This window comes from Nicotiana tabacum, chromosome 7 (genome assembly GCF_000715075.1).
Source record: "Nicotiana tabacum cultivar K326 chromosome 7, ASM71507v2, whole genome shotgun sequence".
NCBI lineage: Eukaryota > Viridiplantae > Streptophyta > Magnoliopsida > Solanales > Solanaceae > Nicotiana > Nicotiana tabacum.
The window spans coordinates 174,514,346-174,530,386 of record NC_134086.1 but is presented as its reverse complement, the minus strand read 5'-3'; positions in this window follow the sequence as shown (position 1 = coordinate 174,530,386).

Sequence of the window (16,041 nt, the reverse complement as noted above, 5' to 3'; positions counted from 1 at the left end):
AGAACTCATACTGTTTGGTACAAGTGGATAATTATTTCGAATATGATATAGCATCTCCAACTCTATTATTTGGATAAGGAATGATTTTTGATTCTAGTCGGACACATTAGAGATGGACCCTAATATTTGTTTTCATTTAAATTAAGAAACACAAAATTAAAAAGGTGAGAAACTCTTATCCTATATGGATTATTCTATAATAATAATGATGTTTTGAACTAAATGACCACTTGATGCATAGGCTATGTCCTCGAATCTTGCAAGCATTGCACAGGTGGACATGGATTAGATAAAGAATAACATATGAAATTCAAAAATAGCTAGATTTACGAGTGGTAATTAAAAAATAGCCAAAATTTTAAAAGTAATTAAAATTTTGCCGTTTTTCATGTAAAGATAAATTTGAACAAAAACACTGTTCAAAATCCGGAAAATATTCCAGCATAATATACCGGAGTTCCAGTATAATATACTGGTTTAGAATAATATGCTGGAAGTTCATACACAGATGCTCTAATCTCCAGTACATTATGCTGTAACTTTCCGTGTGCTGGAATTTCTAGCATAATATGTTGGAAGTTCATACAGATGTGTACCAATCTCCAGTATATTATGTTGTAACTTTTCGTGTTACAGCGAAATGATGACTATTTTCCAATGACTTTATAAATGTTGGCTATTTTTTAATTATCAATTTAAAAACTGACTAGCCCGTACTATTTTCAAAGAATAATCCCTTTATCTAAAAAAAAATTAAAACAGAAGAAACTGTGACTGGTACAGATAATCTTGGATGTGACTTTTACCAATGCTACGTAAAATATATGGGTATCGAATGTTCAAAACTTTAACCACCTAATAAGTGTCGTTAAAATTTGAAATAGTGGTTATGTTCTGGCTTTTTTCTCTATTGTTACTCTTACTCTAATCCACATCCGGCGTAGAATAACTCACATATTTTCACGTAACTTGTATGGCCAACCAACATTATATATGAGTAACTTAGCTTATACGAAATATTATGTTGTAGTTATTTTTTAAGTATGGATGGGGCGGATTTAAGTCTAATTTACGGGCACGTGAACCCATAATCTCTCCGCAAAACTAGATGTTTTATGTACATATTTTCTAAAATTGATCTAATATTATATGCTGACACCCATGTTCCAAAGAGGCTAAATGGTACACTTGGTTGAATGTTGAGTCCTCTACCTAGAGGAGCACGGATTAAATTCTACTTGGTACTTTTTTCTTGTCCATTTAATAGTGCACCCATGTTATAAGAATCCTAGTTCCTCCTCTTGAAATATGGTAAATTAAACCAAATGACTCCTTAGTATTTTTTTTGTTTGTTTTTATTGGAGTTTGTTCTTTGTTCTATTATTATTATTATTATTATTTTTATTTTATTGTTTTACATTGTTAATTGATATAATAGTGGGACAAACAAGGTTATGGATTAACTATTGATCACGCCCAACTATGCCTTATAAAAAGGACAATGCGGTCGTTGCAAATATAATCCGGTTTACAAGTCCGGAGTCGAATCCCACAGAGAACTAAGGTTTAGTTACAACTGTTCACTATCACCAAGAAGACAAGCTTGAACAATTCCTAACTTATAAATATTTAGATTCTTGTGTTTAACTAATTAACTAACAAATTAAAATACTCAATTAACAACTAAATATACTAAGGGTTAGAGACAAGATTAAGGAGGTCTAGAGTTATGATTTTCCCAATTGTCGGAATCCTTCCCGCTATGTCTTCTATAATTTCGCCTAAGTATTCTCTACCGATCATGAGCACTCTTGTAAGCACGTGATTTTTGCTTTACGAGCAATCGCTCCCAAAGAAAATAAAAATAGTGACAAATGATTTCGCGGTACAATTTTTCGAGTTTTCCGTGACATGTGTTGTTAGTCATTTATGGGTCTGTCCGTTTTGCATCTAGGCATTATCAAACAAAAATACAAAAAACGCCTGTCGTTAAAAGAAAATTCAAAAAATGTGTATGTGTGCATCGTTCGTTCTCAGCTGTGAGCTAACCATTTTTATTTTTATTTTATTTTTTCATTTATGTGTGTTTATCGTTGTGGGTATCACTCAATATGTGTGTAGGTTTATTTTAATTTTTACATTGTTTTAGGAATTTTTGTTTAATTTGAAAAAAAAAAGAGAAGGGAAAAGGAAAATCTGATTTGGGCCCCGAAACAAGGCCCAAAACAAAAGTACTGATCCAGTCCAAGACGAGCCTGCCCAAACACGGACTCAAACGACGCCGTATCGGCGTCCCTACCAAAGCCGTTGATCTGATTCAAACGAACGGTCCAGATCAGGCTGTTCAACTCGCCTCAACGACGTCATTTCAGGCAAGATGATCTAAGCCGTCCAACCCCATTGATCCAACGGATCCAGGCCCTCCTCTAAACCCGTCAACATGACCCGATTCATGCCCTTTACCCGGTCTCACCCACCATCACGCCCAAACGACACCGTCTTTCCTAAGTGGATGGATCCTGGCCATAGATCTCACTTGATCCAACGGCCAGGATCTAAACCCTCAATACATATATAAGCTCTCCATTACACCCCACGCCCCCCAAACCAAACCCCACCTTCCCCACTGTACACCCTCGTCCCAAACACAACCCCTTCTCATCCTCGAACCCTAGCAGCCGCCCCAGTATCCCTCGCCATTAAAGCCGGCGGCATGAACGCCGATGACCGCCTCCTGAACACCCTAGGACCACCTCACTGTCCTGAACACGAATCCACTAACCACGAGCCTCGAATCACTTTCGTTCGTCTCGAATCTTCATTTGAAGATTTGAGTCGAACCCGGATCTATGCCAAACCACCCCATCTTCATACCAGACACTCCCCTGACCTTCCTCGTGACCAAACCAAGCTTGGTTTGGTCCGAATCTACCCACAACTCCCTAAAAATCAGATCTGGAAATCCAGACTTTAGAACACATGCACCTGGGGAATCCGGCCGGTTTGGACATGGGTTTGAGGTCTAATAGACCTTAATCAAGGTGTTCTCATGTGAGAACACCCTGATTAAAGTTTGTTCGGCCTCAAAAGTTCGAAGATGAATCAGATTTGGGTCTATTTGATTTAAACATTTTCGGTACGTTTTCCTTTCTTTTGTGTTAGTTTTAATTAAGTGGTCAGCATGTTTCGTTGGGTTTGTTTGTTATTTTTGTTATTTTTCATTAGGATTTCTTTCATCTCTTTAAAGACCTTTTTCTTTGGTCGGTTGATTTTCTATGTGTGTATTCTGAATGTACTCTGTGATAAACATGATCGTCGATTAGTTTAATCGTCAGATAAGTTAACTCATATAGGCCCCAGTAATTGAACAAAAATTGTCTGATGCCCTTTAGGTCCCTAAACATATTGTTTATGTGAGCGATTGATTATTACCTGTTATAATTAGTATAGTCGACTCGATAAATATCGTCGATTAGCTTTCTATAACTAATAAATCGAATGAGCTAATAATGTCGCATGACTAATTGAGCTTTGTCACTGACTGTATGCCCCAGCATTGTTTGAAATGGTTTGTTTGCACTATAAAACTGACTGAAAAGATTCAGCCCAGGCAGTCTTGAGTTCGAACTTTCATCAGTTCAAAAAATGCCCTGATGCTGCAATAGGCAGGGGCAGTAATAATCAAGGTTGACAGGGGTATTCTGGGGTGTTAAAAAGAACAGAAGTAATTAGTTTAAGTGAGCTGACAAATGGGGTACTAAATTAGGATTAAACTAATGCCAATGGGGGGACAAGACACAAGAGTATGGGTTTAAAAGGAATACTAAAATAAGCCCATAATCCTTGATTAAAGAATAAACCAGGCGTGGGGAACAAGAGGGGCTGGCATCAAGAGATGCTCAAGCATGGGTTTAACAGGGTAGGGGCATGCTGCAAGTTGCAGCATGGGGGCAGCTTAGCTGCACTTGGTCACTTTGGCTTATAAATAGGCCATTTGAGAACTGAAAAAGGGCTGGACTTTTAGTCTTCAGAAAAAGAGAAAACAAAAGGCGGAAATTTTTAGTCTAAAAGCTGAAACTTTTAGTCTGAAAGAAGGTTTACTGAGTCTAAAGAAAGCTGAAAAACGTAAGTTAGTTTCCAAATAGATTATAACCAAACACCATCTGAAAGTTGAATAAGAATTCATATTGGTCAAGCTGCCTTGGCCAAGTTCTGTCAGCTGCACTGACTGAGCTGTTTGTTGGTTGCTGAACTGTTGTCATTTGCTGCATCGAACTTCTTTTACTTCTGGTGTTCATTACTCTTCGTCTGGAATTATTGGTTTGGCACTCGACTACTTGCTGGTTTCATTTATTCTGGGAATCATTGTTGGTTGTTCGTGGACTGTGGAAAACAATCTTGGTTGTTGGTTTGTTGCTGTGCTGTTGCTGTGTATCTGTTGATGCTGTGATTACTGCACACTACTCAACTGATCATTCTCCTTCTTCCTTTCCTTTCCTTACCAGGTACACAATTGATACCACCAATGTAACTGAGAGTTTGAGCATGAATGCAAAAGAGAGGACCTGCAGATTGTTTTATGTATACATGAATTGTTACATTAAATGTCATAAAATAGTTACATTTTCGTTTGTATGATAGAAGTAGCCTACATGCTCAGTATATCAATGTAGGTTAATGAATGATAGTCATGTATGTATGCTGTTAGGTGAAAAACATTCTCAGGGTAATAGGTTGTATTTTAGACTTAGTCTGATGGTGTAGTACATTCTATAATGTAGGCCAAAATAGGTAAACTACCCACATGAATTAAAGTTCTTTCCCCTTTTGCTAGTTTGTCACATATAAATTGATAAAGAACAAAGAATCAGTTCTAGGCCTCAACCTCAGGAAGGCCGAGCCCAAATCGAAAAATCAGTTAGGCCTGTATCGGAAAAACAGGGCCCGAGTCTGGCCATCTCGCATGAGCTAGGTTTGGGCCCATAATTTGCGGCTAGTTGTCCATAAGCGCAGTCACGTTTTATTATTCTGTAAAAGCACTTTAAATCCGGTTTTATAATCAATTAAGGCTATTTACCGCTTTCAATAGATAGAGACAAACACGACAAGAAACGTAGTTGCTATAGGATATCCTTAAAAAAATAACAACGAGACGAGCCTCGATAAAAATAAACAAAACGCAGATGCGGGGCCCTTGTTAAATGTATATTAGTAAAGCATTTAGCTTCCAGGACGGGTTGATTAACAAATCTCACAACCCTCCTAAAATAATAATACGCTAGACTCTTTAGGACGCGCCTTAATAAATCTTACCTTTGTAAACTCGGGTGCACATTGATGTGACCCAAATCCAAATCCCAACGGAATCGAAATGTGTTTCTAATCACGGGTACATCGATTGTGACGTGGTTCGAGATGCGTGTCCATGACGTTGCAAATTCATTTTAAAAAAAATAGAATGAGATGAGCCTCGCCAAATAAAAATACAAATCGCGGGGCCCTCAGTAAATATTTGCTTTAAAAATTATTTGGACTTCGGGATGGACCGTTTAGTAAAATTCCACGGTCTTACCCAAAATAAATACGCTAGTCGCTTTAGGCGCGTCTTAATAATTTATTTTTCTTAATTCGGGTGCACATTTATCTGACCCAAATCCAAATCTCAACCGAGTCGAGATATGTCAATAACCACGGGTGCATTGATGTAACGTGGTTCGAGACATGTTTTCACGACGTTGCAAGTCCTATAAAAATAACAGTGAATGATAAAAGCGGTTAAAAGATAAAATTGGCACATAAGTTCACGTTTGTATAAAATCAGATAATCAAGCCAAATATAACAGTTGAGCGACCGTGCTAGAACCACGGAACTCGGGAATGCCTAACACCTTCTCCCGGGTTAACAGAATTCCTTATCTAGATTTCTGGTACGCAGACTGTAATATAGAGTTATTCCTTTCCTCGATTCGGGATTAAAATTGGTGACTTGGGACACCCTAAATCTCCCAAGTGGCGACTCTGAAATAAAAAATAAATCCCGTTTCGATTGTCCTTTAAATTGAAAAAAAAACTCCCCTGCGCCCCCGGGCGCGTAAAAAGGAGGTGTGACAGCTCTAGCGACTCTGCTGGGGACTTTGACCCATAACCACTGGTTCAGGGTTAGAAATTCGAGCTTAGATAAATTGTTATATTTGGTTATATCTGATGTTCACATGTTTGAGCCTAATGTGCTAAATGTTGCTTTTACCGCTTTGATATTATTTGAACTGTATATAAACTGTGCCGAAACCTTTCTCTTCTTACCTTCGGGGATGTGCTCACTGGTTGAGACTCCTTATTCTGTTAGTGTCATACCCTAAATAAAAGAGGCTCGGAAAGTTTCTAAGCCGGCTGACCTTTTGGTTCCCGGAAAGGAGCTCCTTCCTCAACTCGAGTTGTCCGCTCGGGTACACTGTCTAGAACACCGACCCAGGTTTTGAACATAGAATAACGTGACTTCATGCCGGATCCCTAGTAGGAACGCTTATTTGCATCACGTTGCATATGACTTAGGGGACTCAACACAGGGGTTGGGTCCGTCTAGGACTAGCAACCTGATATGAAAAGACCATTCTGGTACATCCTATTGTTTTCCGTGCATTTATTTGTCTCATGCCCGCATGCTGACCGGTGTTTGAATATTTGGAATATTGTGAAAAAAAAAGGGAAATAACGGTTAGGAATTGATTGTTTATTGTTGAAAAAAAGAAAAAAAAACAAATACTGTCAAAACTCTGCCAAAATTTTGAAAAGTCTTTGTTCTGTCTTTCAAAAAATAAAATATCAATAGAAATATATAGTTTGTCTTGTTCTTAAAATGGTTTTTTTCTTATGAAAATAATAGTAAAAAAAAGAGTCTTATTTTGTCTTAACTTTTATTATTTGTTGCAAATATATGTATATATATAAGTGAAAAATTCAAAAGTTTTTCTTTACTTCAAAATGTATATATATCTTTATTTGTGGCAAAAGTATTTGTCTTGCTAAAGGTCTAGAAAAGTCCTTTCAGGCTCCCAGTTTTCGAAACAAAAATCCAAAATATTTTCCGTTATTAACTTCTTTAGAAAGTTTTTTATATATATATACGAAAATTCAAAATTCACAAAAAATCGCATATATTTTTGTTTTTATCAGGATAAGTGTCGTTTGTTAAAATCTTATTAATAAATGTGCATAATGAGCACGATTCCGAATAAACCCTTTTCAATCATGAATAAAATCCCCCTCCAATTGCGGCTCTGGTGGAATGATTTGGGCAAAGAAGGGCACGACGAAATCAAGAAGTATCTGAAAGGCCTCACGAGTTTGTTGGATATCAGGCCACGAGGAGATATCATAAGGGCACTAGTCCCCCACTGGGATCCTGCGCACAATGTCTTCCGTTTCTCAGATTTTGAACTTACCCCAACTTTAGAAGAAATAGCAGGGTATATCGGCAGCACTGAGACTCCTTTGAGGCACAAATATCTGATTGCTCCAAGAGCTGTAGCAATACACCGGTTCCTGGACTCTTTAAAGATAGTCAGAACAATTCATAACCCTGACTTGGCAAAAGGTTTTTGCAGCATGAGTTTCGTATATCAAAGATATGGTCACATAGGAGGATTCGACAAGCCAGAAAACCAGTTGTGCAGCAAAGGTAATCGCCAAAAGTGGGAAGAACATAGACGGATTGCTTTCATGATAACTTTTCTAGGACTACTAGTATTCCCAAGAAAAGATGGGAATATTGACATAAAGATAGCAGGGGTCGTCAGTACGTTGCTCACACAGAGTGATAGTACGTTGGCACCCATGATAGTATCTGATATATTCCGGGCACTCACTTCTTGCAAAGCCGGAGGAAGCTTTTTCGAGGGTTGCAATTTGTTGTTGCAAATGTGGATGACCGAACACCTATGTCACCGAGCCCAGTTTCTGAGCCATGGATCCGCTGGAAAGACCTGCATAGAGGAGTTCTATACCAGAGTTGATGAAACCTACCTACCAGAAGGGGTCACAGCATAGACCTCATATTTCCATACCCTCAACGCTAGTCAAATACAGTGGGCGCTAGGGTGGTTACCGGTCGACGAAGTCATATACATGCCAGCAGTCAGGCCCTATTTTCTCTTAATGGGACTTAAAAGTATTCAACCATACGCGCCGCATCGGGTTTTAAGGCAACTTGGGAGGTATCAGATAGTGCCGAAAGATGAGGATCTGAGCATCCAGGTAATCGAGATCAGTCCCGACGGCCAGTTTCCTGAAGCAAGGGTTCGTCAAATTTGGAGCCAATGTCAATACTTAGAAGCAAATACTTGTGTAATGGATCGGGCAAAAGGGGAAGTTTCGCCCGGGTATCAGGCCTGGTACAAAGGGGAGATATCATCTGGAAGACCGACCAAAAGACCTCACCTGCAAGAATTTGCCAAATCTTCACAAGAACAGTGGGGCTGGTTGGCCAAAGAGCAGGAATATCTTGTCAAAGCAGGCAAACTGAAGCAACAAGTTCAGGATATGAGATTTGAATGCCAATTACAGTCTGCCGCCCACGAGGGAGAAAAGAGTAGGTTAATCAGAGAAGGCGAGATCCTCAAAGCTCAGATCCGGAGAATGAAAAAAGAGGCTAATAGCCAGCTGAGAAGCCGGGCAGATAAAAGATTGATAGCAGGGTTAAAGGATCAGATTGCGGAATGCCGGGAAGATTTGGAAAAAGCCAGGGACAACACAGCAAAATTGCGAACCAAGTGGGCAAAGGGTGCGATAGCTCGGAGGCAGCGCCTGCAACGAGTCATAAGGGATTATGAACTGAGCATCGGGACATTAAGGGAAACGAATGCCTCTCTTCAAGAGAGGATCTTCAAGCAAACACGAGATGCCCAAGCCGACAGAAGGCAATGTTACGAGGCAATGACCAGAATGGAAAGGCAGATGGAGATGTTCCAAGACCGGCTTGCCAGCAATGCACAAACACTAGGATTGAAGAACCGACAGATAAGGCAGTTGTTCGCGGAAAGGGACAACATTCGGGGAAAGATCGACGAGATCGGGCATTACATCTACATGAGATGCCTGGCATGCGAGCAAAAGCCTCGAAAGACCCTCCTTGTTTCCATCATGGGTTGCGTCCACCGAATCATGAATGAGCTGAAAAACCTGCAGAGGGACCTCACACCTAGGGCCGCGGAAAGGCCGAATGATGCCTTGCGGGTCCCTAAGTTGGAAAATTAATCTTTGGTTGAGTCCTGTTTATTTGGCTTTGTCGCTTTTCCATATGTTGTTTTTCTTTCTTTTAGTCAAAACGGGTTAAGAACTGTGGAGTCTGTACTATTGCTATCCCTTGCTTGAAGTAATTTGTAATAGCAAAAATTTTGGGAATGAATTTAATGATTTCACAAGAATTGTGCGTTTCTTTACTTTAAGGCAGCACTACGCCTGGTCTGATTCACGCGGGGACGTGATACGTAGGCAATCCCCATAAGATTCGACCGCTTTTAATAAATAAATAAAATAAAATGTAAATAAAATAAAACGCAGAGTTTCGCAAAATACTTTAAAAGAGACGAATGAACAAGCCGGAATGATGCATGTGGTTTGAAGCAAAGCATGTAGAAACGGTTAACTGCCTAGGTGCATTGCATCCTCTATGTGTTACGATCAAATCTGTTAAGCTCTAACACTAACAAAGTTTGTTGTTGTCTGATACCAGACAGTTAGTTGTTAAAGAATTCTGGCAACACATTCATACCAAACCAGATCCAAAGGACCGGTAGCAACAAGCATGACTACTTCAGAGAATAGTAATGAGGAAGAAAGGCCGATGAGCCAGTTGCTAAAAGAGGCAATGGAAAAGATTGAAAGGAAGGGACTAGAGATGCATGCAATGCAGCTAGCCCTGGCCAAAACGCAAAAGAGCCCTGAGACACTGGGACACGTGCCGAAGTACCCTCACTCTGGCCCTTCCACAAGCCGCCCAAATCCCCTCTTTCATCAAGAAAGAAGCCCTCATGATTCCCAAGCTCCACCACCCCATCAACCTCTCCCAACACCCAATATTCCCATTTTTGTGGGACCTGCATCAGCCCCTTTGCAGCGAACGACCAGTGAGCCATTGTTTCAGGCTCACGATACACAATACTATCCCCCTGAGCCTACATTCCACGCACCGGAACCACAGGCTTACAATCCCCATTTGGAAGTACCGGCAGAGGTTGAGAAGCCGGTTAAGGCCCCTGAACAGGATGAAGTGTTAAGAAAGTTCAAAAGCCTGGAGCAATCCTTCAGGAACTTGCACGGGCTGGGCAATCAAGTCAGCGTGGCATACAAAGATCTGTGCCCTTTCCCAGATGTCCAACTCCCGGCTGGGTTCAAGATGCCCAAGTTTGATTTATATGAAGGGCACGGTGATCCCATGGCACATTTGCAGGGATTCTGTAGCAAAATGAGAGGGGCAGGAGGCAAGGATGAGCTTTTGATAGCTTATTTCGGCCAAAGTCTGAGTGGATCTGCACTGGAATGGTATACCAGGCAAGATTTCAGCAGGTGGTACACGTGGGATGATCTGGCGCAGGCTTTTACAGGTCATTTCCAGTACAACCTGGAGATAGTCCCTGACCGTCTCACGTTATTGAGAACTGGGAAGAAACCCGGGGAAAGTTTTCGCGAATTCGGGTTCCGCTGGAGAGAACAAGCAGCTAGGGTCGATCCTCCCATGAGAGAGGGAGAGATGGTAGACTACTTTTGCAGACGTTGGATCCAACCTACTTTGGTCACTTGGTGACAACGGTTGGAAAATCTTTCAACGAGGTGGTCAAAATAGGGGTCATGATAGAAGAAGGTTTGAGGTCGGACAAGATCTTAAACTATTCGGCACTTAAGGCCACAACCCAGGCTATTCAAAGCGGCACGGGAGGTGCGCTAAGAAGAAAGAAAGAAGAGGTTGCCACGATCGAGGCAAGCAGTTGGTCCAGGGCTGGCAAGGCCGCACTACAACCAACCCAGGCCTCACAGGTCAAACTACCCATACAACCCACCACAAAATTTCTATCCACCTCGAGAACCACATTGTTCCGTACACCAAGCCCAAGTATACACTCAGCCTCCGGTTCGCCCACAATGGCGCGCACCGGCTCCCCAGAACATATATGCACCACCACAAAACACTTACCCTCCACCGAGGGCATATAGAAATCCTTCAGGGGCAGGTTTCCGGGGAAATCCAGATGCCAGAAATGACAGTTTGCGGAAGCAAAGAACCTTCACCGAACTGGGAGAAACCTACACCGCTGTGTTCCACAAGCTGCGGCAATTGGGTTTGGTTAGTCCTGTCCATACTCGGGAACCAAATCCCCCGCCTCAGAATTTGGATCGTTCAATTAGTTGTGAATACTGTTCAGGGATGCTCGGGCACGATACCGAGAAGTGCTGGAAGTTGAGGCATGCCATACAGGATCTTATTGACACCAATAAGATCGAGGTCCAGACACCGGAGGCTCCTAACATCAACCAAAACCCACTGCCAGCGCACCACGAAACTCACATGATTGAGTTGGTGTGTGAGGGAGGAGAATTAAGAAAACCCTCACAAACAGTGATGATGATCCAAGCTGCCCCAAAAGAAGACTTAACCAGTGGAGGAACAAATGTACAGTCGCAGGGAGAAGGCGTCAAGCCGGTAGTAATATGGGGGAAGAGCCCGTCTATCATAGCAAGCAAACCCGAGCCAAGCAAGTTGGTAATACCAGGGATCCTGCCCACACCGGCAGTCATGTTGAAAGGGGTATGTGGAGAACGGGTGACCATAAAGCCGGTGGTCCAACTGCCAATGCTTGACAGCAGGGCTGTGCCCTGGAAATATGAAAAAGCAGTGGTGACGTACCAAGGAAAACAGGTGGAAGAAGTCAGTTGTGAAGCGCAAGGGCTGACTCGATCAGGTCGATGTTTTGCTCCGGTGGAGTTAAGGAAAACCAACCCAGTGGCAACCAAGAAGCCAGTGTCAGAAGAAGAGGCTGAAGACTTCCTGAGGAAGATGAAAGTGCAAGACTATTCTGTGGTTGAGCAGTTGAGAAAAACACCTGCCCAGATCTCACTATTGTCATTACTCCTCCATTCCGAGGAACATCGCCCGACCCTGTTAAAGATATTGAACGAGGCCCATGTACCCAGTGAGATTTCTGTAAACCACCTGGAAACCATCGCCAGCAAGATTTTCGAGGTGAACAGGGTAACATTCTCAGATGATGACCTGCCGGTGGAAGGTACGGAGCATAACAAAGCTCTATACCTAGCTGTCAAATGTGAAGACTCGGTGGTAACTCGAGTATTGGTGGATAACGGCTCAAGCGCCAATATTTGTCCATTATCCACCCTGGACCAGTTAAAGATTGACCGTGGAAGAATCCGGGAGAATAGCATCTATGTCCGGGGGTTTGACGGAAACGGAACCGCCACTGTGGGGGATGTTGTACTTGAATTAACCATTGGTCCGGTCCTATTTACCATGGAATTCCAGGTGTTGGACGCCACGGTATCTTACAACTTGCTGTTAGGACGACCTTGGATTCATGCAGCTAAAGCGGTGCCTTCCACCCTACATCAGATAGTGAAGTTCGAGTGGGAAAGACAAGAGGTCGTGTTGCACGGTGAGGATACAACATGCACCATGGGCAGAACCATTGTGCCTTTCATAGAGACCACTGATGACAAGGGTCCCTGGGTCTACCAGATTCTCGATACAGGGTCGGCCAAAAAAATTTCTGAAGGAGAAATCATCCCGCACCCTAGGGTGGCTGCCGCAACAGTCATGATGGTATCAGAAATGCTGGGTAATGGGTTTGTGCCGGGAAAAGGCTTGGGAGTTGAACTTCAAGGGATAGTCCAACCTGTCTCCCTTCCTAAGAATCTGGAAACTTTCGGGTTGGGGTTCAAACCAACCGCAGCAGACAGGAAACAAGCGCGAAAAATGAAGAAGAGGGTCTGGTCTCTGCCTAAACCAGTGCCACGCCTCTCTAGGTCTTTTGTTAAAGCCAGTGCCAAGGGGTCAGCGATCCCAAAGATTCGAGGACCTTTGATCGGCATAAGTGAAAACCTGAATCAGAGTTTTGAGAGACTATTCGCGGATGTCAGTATGGTGGAAGCTGGAGAGGGTTCCAGCAGAGCAGAGATACAATTCGTGGGGCCTGAGGCCAAGACCAACAATTGGACGGTTACTCCTCTTTCTGTCCGAGGGGAGTCTTGGTAGTAGGCTTTGATTAATGTTTTGTTTGTTTGTTTGTTTGTTTGTTTGTTTGATCGGATTATTCAAGGGTGTAATCCCAATTTTACTTTCGTTTTGTAAAAGTGTGAACCCTTTTTATCCTGCAAATTTAATAAAGTTCTTTTCTTTTGTCCCATTTTAATTTCTTGTTTTGTTCTTTTTCTTTCTGAACAGTTTTCTTTTTACTGGTCCTAATGACATGGCATGCACAGCGGATCTTCGACCTAGTCTAATAAATCAATCTGAATCTGACTCAATGATGCAAGAGGTCGTTTGTGATAATGAATCTGAATGTGACGAAGGGGAAGCCTTCGAAGAAATAAACCGAGAACTGTGCCAATTTGAAGAGAAACCCAAGCCTAACCTAAATGACACCGAGGCGGTGAATCTAGGAGACGCTGATAACGTCCAAGAGACCAAAATTAGCATCCACATTGAGCCAAATGTCAGAGCAGAATTGATCAAAACTCTCAGGGAATTCAAAGACGTTTTTTCCTGGTCATATGATGATATGCCTGGATTAAGCACCAATTTAGTGGTTCACAAATTACCCACTGACCCGGCATACCCTCCGGTCAAGCAAAAACTAAGGAAATTTAAAACAGAAATGAGTGTAAAGATCAAGGAAGAAGTGATTAAGCAGTTACAAGCGAAGGTCATTCGGGTCACTCGATATCCCGAGTGGTTGGCCAATGTGGTACCAGTCCCAAAGAAGGATGGAAAAATCAGGGTGTGCGTTGATTACCGCAACCTCAACAAAGCAAGTCCCAAGGACAATTTTCCGCTGCCCAACATTCATATCCTGATCGACAATTGCGCTGGGCGCGAGATCGGATCCTTTGTGGATTGTTATGCGGGTTATCATCAGATCCTAATGGACGAGGAGGATGCTGAGAAGACAGCGTTTATTACGCCATGGGGCACCTACTGCTATCGGGTAATGCCGTTCGGGTTAAAGAACGCTGGGGCAACGTACATGCGAGCAATGACTGCTGTGTTTCATGACATGATACACAAAGAAATAGAGGTGTACGTCGATGACGTGATCATCAAATCTTGGCGTCAGGAGGACCATGTAGCAGACCTAAGGAGATTTTTCCAAAGACTCCGGAGGTATGATATCAAGCTTAACCCGGCCAAATGCGCATTCGGGGTCCCATCAGGAAAGTTGCTAGGATTCATCGTCAGTCGACGGGGGATTGAGTTAGACCCATCCAAAATTGAATCCATCCGAGATTTGCCACCGCCAAGGAACAAAACAGAGGTAATGAGTTTGCTGGGTAGACTCAATTATATCAGCAGGTTCATCGCTCAACTCACAGCAACTTGTGAGCCCATATTTCGGCTGCTGAGAAAGGACACTGCAGTAGGTTGGACGGCAGAGTGTCAGGAGGCTTTCGACCAAATCAAAGGGTATCTGTCTAATCCACCCGTATTGGTCCCGCCTAAGCCCGGGAAACCCCTAATCCTTTACCTGACGGTCTTGGAAAATTCATTTGGTTGTGTACTGGGGCAACATGATGACACAGGAAGGAAGGAGCAGGCCATCTACTATCTCAGTAAGAAATTTACAGTGCATGAGGTCAAGTACACTCAACTCAAGAAAACATGCTGCGCCCTAACTTGGGTAGCTCAGAAATTGAAGCACTACCTATCTTCATATACTACGTATCTCATATCCCGTTTGGACCCATTGAAATATATATTTCAGAAACCTATGCCCACGGGAAGGTTGGCAAAATGGCAAATTCTGCTCACCGAGTTTGATATCGTCTATGTGACGAGGACAGCCATGAAAGCCCAGGCACTGGCAGACCATTTGGCAGAGAATCCCGTTGATGAAAAATACGAGCCCTTAAGAACGTATTTTCCTGACGAAGAGGTGATGCATACGAATGAGTTGGAATTACCCGAGGAACCGGGTTGGAAGCTTTTCTTCAATGGAGCTGCAAACGCAAAGGGGGTTGGAATAGGAGCAGTACTCATTTCTGAAACAGGACGGCATTATCCTGTTACGGCTCAACTACGCTTCTATTGCACCAACAATATGGCCGAGTATGAGGCTTGCATTCTGGGTCTGCGCCTGGCTGCTGACATGGATGTCCAAGACGTCTTGGTCTTGGGAGACTCGGACCTCTTGATACATCAAATTCAGGGAGAATGGGAAACACGACATCTAAAACTCGTACCATACCGACAATGCTTGCATGATCTGAGCAAGTAATTTCGATCGGTAAAGTTCAAACACATCCCGAGAGTTCACAATGAGGTTGCGGATGCCTTAGCCACCTTAGCATCAATGCTGCACCACCCTGACAAAATGTATGTTGATCCTCTGCACATCCAAGTCCGTGATCAGCACGCCTACTGCAATGCCATAGAAGAAGAAGCGGATGGCGAACCCTGGTTTCATGATATCAAGGAATACCTCAGGATGGGGATATATCCAGAACATGCCTCTGGAGACCAAAAAAGAGCCCTTCGGCGTTTGTCGAATGGTTTCTTCCTCAGTGGGGGAATATTGTACAAAAGAACCCCGGATCTGGGATTGTTGAGATGCATAGATGCCAAGCAGGCAACAACGGTTATGGCAGAAGTACATGCTGGAGTTTGTGGGCCCCACATGAGTGGATATGTATTGGCAAGAAAGATCCTTCGAACAAGGTGTTATTGGCTAACCATGGAACACGACTGTATCACTTTCGTAAGGAAATGCCATCAGTGCCAAATACATGGAGATTTGATTCATTCTCCGCCAACAGAGT